This window comes from Triticum dicoccoides, chromosome 6B (assembly GCF_002162155.2).
Source record: "Triticum dicoccoides isolate Atlit2015 ecotype Zavitan chromosome 6B, WEW_v2.0, whole genome shotgun sequence".
Lineage (NCBI taxonomy): Eukaryota > Viridiplantae > Streptophyta > Magnoliopsida > Poales > Poaceae > Triticum > Triticum dicoccoides.
Genome location: NC_041391.1, coordinates 52425450 through 52432071, shown reverse-complemented (window position 1 = coordinate 52432071; position 6622 = coordinate 52425450).

The following is a 6622-nucleotide window of genomic DNA, read 5'->3' as shown; positions in this document are numbered from 1 at the left end:
GGGGGAGGGGTGGCTTGGGGGAGGGGGCAAGCAAGAGGAGGAGGAGGAGGAATCCTCCTCGGATTCGGCCGGCGGCGGCGAAGCGGCTGCGCGCGGGCGCGCGCGCGGGGAGGGGGCGCGGCTGGGCCGGCTCGGCTGGGCCCTTGGCCCAGTTGGGCGCTGCGTTTTTTTATATAACCGCGCAGAAAAACGAATAAAATAAAATCTAAACGAACTCCAAAATTACAAAGTAAATTTTTCCCGACTCCTAAAAATGAGTCGAACAAAATGAACTTTTACACGGGCCTAAATGCAATTTTTTGAAAACACGCATTTTTTCCCTAAGGCAAATAAATTCCGAGAAAATCCAAAATTTGATTTATTTATTAAATCTTCCTTTTTCCTAAATTTTGGGAAAGTCATATTATTACCTCTCATATTTTTGATATTGGAAAAATTATTTGAAGATGAAATAAATAAAATCAAATGATCCTCTTTTTTTTCATAATTCGAGGAAACTCAAATATGAAAATTTCGAAATCTCCAACTCTCTCCGAGGGTCCTTGAGTTGCGTGAAATTTCTAGGATCGGCAAATGCACGAAAATATGTAATGCATGATGATTTAATGTATAACATTCCAAATTGAAAATTTGGGATGTTACAAACCTACCCCCCTTAAGATGAATCTCGCCCTCGAGATTCAGGTTGGCTAGAAAATAGGTGAGGGTGATCCTTGAGCAAATCTTCTTCTCTCTCCCAGGTGGCTTCAACCTCAGTGTGGTGGCTCCACTGAACCTTGCAAAACTTGATAACCTTGCTGCGAGTAACTCTGCTGGCATAATCGAGAATCTTGATTGGTTTCTCCTCATATGTTAAATCATCCCTCAATTGAATTGCTTCAAGTGGCACTGTATCTCTTAGTGGTTCCTCTGCCATCTCGGCGTGACATTTCTTCAGCTGAGAAACATGGAATACATCATGAACTCCTGACAGTCCCTCTGGTAATTCCAACTTATAAGCGACTTCTCCCATGCGCTGCAAGATCCTATACGGTCCAACGAGACGTGGTGCTAATTTTCCTTTAACTCCAAAACGCTTAACTCCTTGAAGTGGGGATACTCTGAGATAAACTCTGTCTCCAACTTCATATTCTATCGCCTTGCGTTTTGAATCCGCATAGCTTTTCTGTCTGGACTGGGCTACCTTGAGCCTATCGCGAATCAACTTAACTTTCTGTTCAGACTCCTTAATCAAATCTGGTCCAAACAACTGACAGTCTCCAACTTCGTCCCATGATAACGGTGTCCTGCACCTCCTTCCGTATAAAGCTTCGAAAGGTGCCATCTTCAAGCTGGTTTGGTAACTGTTGTTATAAGAAAACTCCGCATACGGCAAGTTATCATCCCAACTAGATCCATAATCTAGTGCACAAGCTCTCAGCATATCCTCCAAAATCTGATTGACTCTCTCAGTCTGTCCATCTGTCTGTGGGTGGAAAGCTGTACTGAATTCCAGCCTGGTTCCCAATGTTTCATGCAACTGATTCCAAAACTTTGAGGTAAATTGGGTTCCTCTATCTGATACGATACTCCTCGGAACTCCGTGCAAACACACAATTCTGGTCATGTATATCTTTGCCAACTTAGCACTGCTATAGGTAGTCTTGATTGGAATGAAATGAGCTACCTTTGTCAAGCGGTCGACTATAACACAAATCGAGTCATAGCCTGAACGAGTCTTTGGCAAACCTGTGATGAAATCCATGCCTAGTTTATCCCACTTCCATTTGGGTATCGGCAATGGTTGCAACAATCCTGCTGGCTTCTGATGTTCTGCCTTCACTCTCTGACATACATCACAAACTGCTACATACTCCGCAATATCCTTCTTCATTCCGGTCCACCAGAACGTTTCCTTCAAATCGAAATACATCTTGGTATTTCCTGGGTGAATCGAATAGGGCGAATCATGTGCCTCTTGCAGAATCAACTTCCTGATCTCCGGGTCATTTGGCACATAAACATGGTCCTCAAACCATAGGGTATCGTGCTCATCCTCATGAAATCCCTTTGCTTTTCCTTCGCTCATTTTCTCCTTTATATTCGCCATCTCCTTGTCATTTTTCTGAGCTTCCCTGATTTTATCCATCAAGGTAGACTGAATCTCCAATGCTGCTACATAGCCTCTCGGAACTATTTCTAAACATAGCTCACGAAGATCTTCTGCTAGCTCCTTTGGTTTTTCTCCAGTCAATAGCGTATTGACATGGCTCTTGCGGCTCAATGTGTCAGCTACTACATTAGCCTTTCCGGGATGGTAATGCAATCTCATATCATAGTCCTTGATGAGTTCTAACCATCTCCTTTGTCTAAGGTTTAACTCTTTCTGCGTGAAAATGTACTTCAAACTCTTGTGATCCGTGTACACCTCACAATGATTTCCTATGAGGAAATGTCTCCATGTCTTCAATGCATGCACTACGGCTGCTAACTCCAAATCATGCGTGGCATAATTTAATTCATGAGGTTTCAGTTGTTGTGAAGCATATGAAACAACTCTTCCTTCCTGCATAAGCACTGCTCCAAGTCCTCAACGTGAAGCGTCGCAATACACCTCATAATCCTTGGTCTGATCTGGCAAAATTAACACTGGTGAGGTCACCAATCTTTTCTTCAACTCCTGAAAACTTGCCTCAAAATCTTCAGTCCATATGAACTTGGTATCCTTTTTCAGCAACTCCGTCATAGGCTTTGCAATCCTTGAGAAATTCTCAATGAATCTCCGGTAGTATCCTGCGAGTCCAAGGAAACTCCGGATCTCTCCAACTGTGGTTGGTGCTTCCCAGTTTGTCACAGTGACTACCTTAGTGGGGTCTACTGCGATACCTTCTCCGGATATAACATGTCCGAGAAATCCAACTTCCTTTAACCAAAACTCACATTTGCTGAACTTGGCATATAACTGATGTTCCCTTAGTTTCTCCAAAACCAATCGCAAATGTTCCTTATGTTCCTCTTCATTCTTCGAGTAAACCAAAATATCATCAATGAACACCACGACGAACTTATCCAAAAACTCCATAAACACTTTGTTCATCAGGTTCATGAAATAGGCAGGTGCGTTAGTCAGTCCAAATGACATAACGGTATACTCATACAGTCCATATCTTGTGGTGAACGCTGTCTTAGGTATGTCCTGCTCTCGAATCTTCAGCTGATGGTACCCTGATCGCAAATCGATCTTGGAAAACACTTTAGCTCCTTGCAAACGATCAAACAGATCATTTATCATTGGTAGTGGGTACTTGTTCTTGATTGTTACTTCATTCAATCCACGATAATCAACAACCATCCTTAACGATCCATCCTTCTTCTCCACTAAAAGTACGGGTGATCCCCAAGGCGAAGAACTTGGGCGTATATAACCTTTATCCAATAGCTCCTTAATCTGCTTCTTGATTTCCGCCAAATCCTGTGCGGGCATCCTGTATGGTCTCTTCGATATTGGGCCTGTACCTGGCAAAAGCTCAATCAAAAACTCAATGTCTCTATCCGGTGGCATTCCTGGCAATTCATCCGGAAATACCTCAGGGTAATCCTTCACCACTGGCACCTCTTCCTGCACAACTCCTGATAAGGAATTTACTTGATTCCTATTTGGTCCATGTCGTGATACATACCTAATCCTTCTTCCTTCTGGCGTTGTGAGAAAAATCGTCTTACTTGCGCAATCGATGTTTCCTCCATACATCGATAGCGAATCCATACCGAGAATCACATCCAATCCTTGGGATTCCAGAATGATCAAATCCGTCGGGAATACATGCCTTCCTATACTTAATGGCACTTGAAAACATCCTTGTCTGGCCATATACTCCGCTCCTGGTGAGCTTACTAGCATAGGGGTTTTAAGAATATGAGTAGGCAGACTATACTTCTCTACAAATCCCCTTGATATGTATGAATGCAATGCAGTATCAAAAGAACAAGTGCAGTAAATGACTTAACCAAAAACTTACCGATTACTGCATCGGGCTGATCTTCAACCTCCTCCACATCAATGTGGTTCACCTGTCCCCTGTTGAAAGGGTTTGGCTTCTTTCCAGAGCTTCCGTTTCCACCTTGGCCTTCGGGACAGTCATTTGCATAATGTCCAGTCTTGGAACACTTGTAACAGGTGACATGGCTCAGGTCTTTCTTGGCTGGGGTTGATGGTGTGGTCCGGTTCTGGCCGTTGCTTCCTCCATTCCCATTACCATTCTTGTGGCCATTATGGTTGTGCGAACTACCTCCTCCATGGGTATGCTGAAACTGAACTCCCTGTTTAAGGATATAACGGGGCTTCTGCTGGGCTCCAGAGTTATACTTCCCCTGCCCATACTTCCTCTTGCGATTCTCAATCTGTTGCTGCTTTCCTTCAATCATGAGGCACGGTCTACCAACTCCTGGTAGTTATTGAAACTTGCTACCATCAACTGCATGCTTAACTCATCATTCAGTCCTTCCAGAAACTTCTCCTACTTAGCTGCATCTGTAGCAACGTCATCTGGGGCATAACATGCTAACTTACTAAAATCATCCACATACTGGCCAACAGTCCTTCCTCCTTGGCGTAAGTTGCGAAACTCACGCTTCTTCATGGCCATAGCTCCTGCTGAAACATGGGCAGTGCGGAAAGCTTGCTGAAACTGATCCCATGTGACAGTGTCTACAGGGTAAGTGGCTGTGAAATTCTCCCACCATGCTGCTGCGGGTCCGTCAAGCTGATGTGCAGCAAACTTCACCTTCTCTCCATCTGTACATCCTGCAGTGGTCAACTCCCTTCCTATCTTGCGGAGCCAATCATCTGCTACAATCGGCTCGGTGCTACTGGAATACACCGGCGGATTCAGCCTAATGAAACGGGTCAAGTGATCCGCAGGTGGTGGTGGTGGTGGGTTGTTGTTGTTGCCTTGGTTCTGTACCAATGTTTGAATCAAAGTGTTCTGCTGTTGAATCAACTGTGTGATCTCTGGCGGGAAAACAAACTCGGGGTCGCGTCTCGGAGGCATCTGAAGGGTTTAGAAAAGATGAGAAATTAAGAATAGAGTGAGGTCTAAGGAGAAAACACTACCCAAATGCACATGAGCAAATGCACACAAAATCACTTCATTCATTTCAACAAAGGGCTTACAACGGTCTAACTATCGCAAAAGTGCTTGTACTATAATGTTTACATGGAGGGAAATACTACTAATATGTGGGGGTCATCTATTAATTTGAACCAGTGGAAGACTCCATGATGTCTGCTCCAGCTTCGTCTTCAAAGTCGGGCTCACTTGGATCCGAATCGGTGTCATCGATGATGATGTAGTTGCTCGGACAGTCGACGTACTTGTCTTCATTCTTGAGCGCTAATTTCTTCTTGAGTTCTTCAATCTCATACTTAAGATCGCTATTGTGCTTTACTACAGCTACGATCTCGTCCATGTAGTCCTTGCGTGTAGACTTTAGTTCTCCTTCAAGTTCGATGATCCTTCCCTTCGCATTCTTCAACTCTATCATATCATTGCACATCTGGTTCTCCTGGCGTTGAATGTGATGGTTTAGCTCTTGGATGAAAGCTACAATGGATCTATCCTTCTTGGTGCTGACTATCTCCCATTGTTCACCTCGGCGTCCACAAATCTGGTAGATAGTGTCCTTGAGGTCTTCTTGGTAAATTTCTCCAATGCGTCCCATGGTGATATGAGCTGCCATGCTCTTTCCCAGACTCCAGGTTGGTGCACTGAAAACACTATCTATAGGCTTGGTGATTGGGGCGAATGTCCTTCCCGGAACGTGGGCTTGAATCTTCCAGCACTCCTCTTCAGGCAGAGTGACATTGAAAGTCCCTGTGAAGCTTGGTAGTCCAATGTTCAGGTACTTGGCGACTTCCCTCAAGTGGAATCCAAAAGGTGTACCTTCATCTGGTTGAGCGTACTTGATCTTTGTGTCCGTCATCCTAAAAGAGTAGAAAAGATGAGGAGTTAGAAAATGAGAAGAGAGTAGTGATCTATGGCTTTAACTTAGTGGTCGTGTCCTACAGTCAGCGTGTGCTCTGATACCATCTCTGTAGCGACCCGACCTCAGATGGTCAAGTCTCTGTGCTCAGGTGTCATCCCTGGATCAGTAATGCTGACACCACACAGTACTTCGAAGGATTTATAACAGAGTAGCAATCACACACTTATTACATGGATGTCCCAAAAGAGGACTTATTACAATAATCATGGCTTAAGGCCATCTAGTACGATAACAGCAGAAGACTTGGAAGATAAGTGAGTCCATCAACTCCAACGGCATCACTGAGTATAGAACCACGACCTAAAAGCACCTTACTCGTCGTCTGAAAAGTCTGCAACATGAAAGTTGCAGCCCGAAAACAGGTCAGCACATGGAATATGCTGGCAATGTAACACATAGAAAATAACAATGGAGATAGGCTATACTACATGCATATTTGGCTGGTGGTAAAGCTCTATAGTTACAATTTTGCATAAAGCCAGTTTTTCCCTACTGCAAGGAATAATTTATTTAAATATCATGGTGGTTGTTAAACATTGAGGATGGTTGACAGCATCCTCAATCCCAATTAAAAGTATTCATTAACAAAACCCAACAA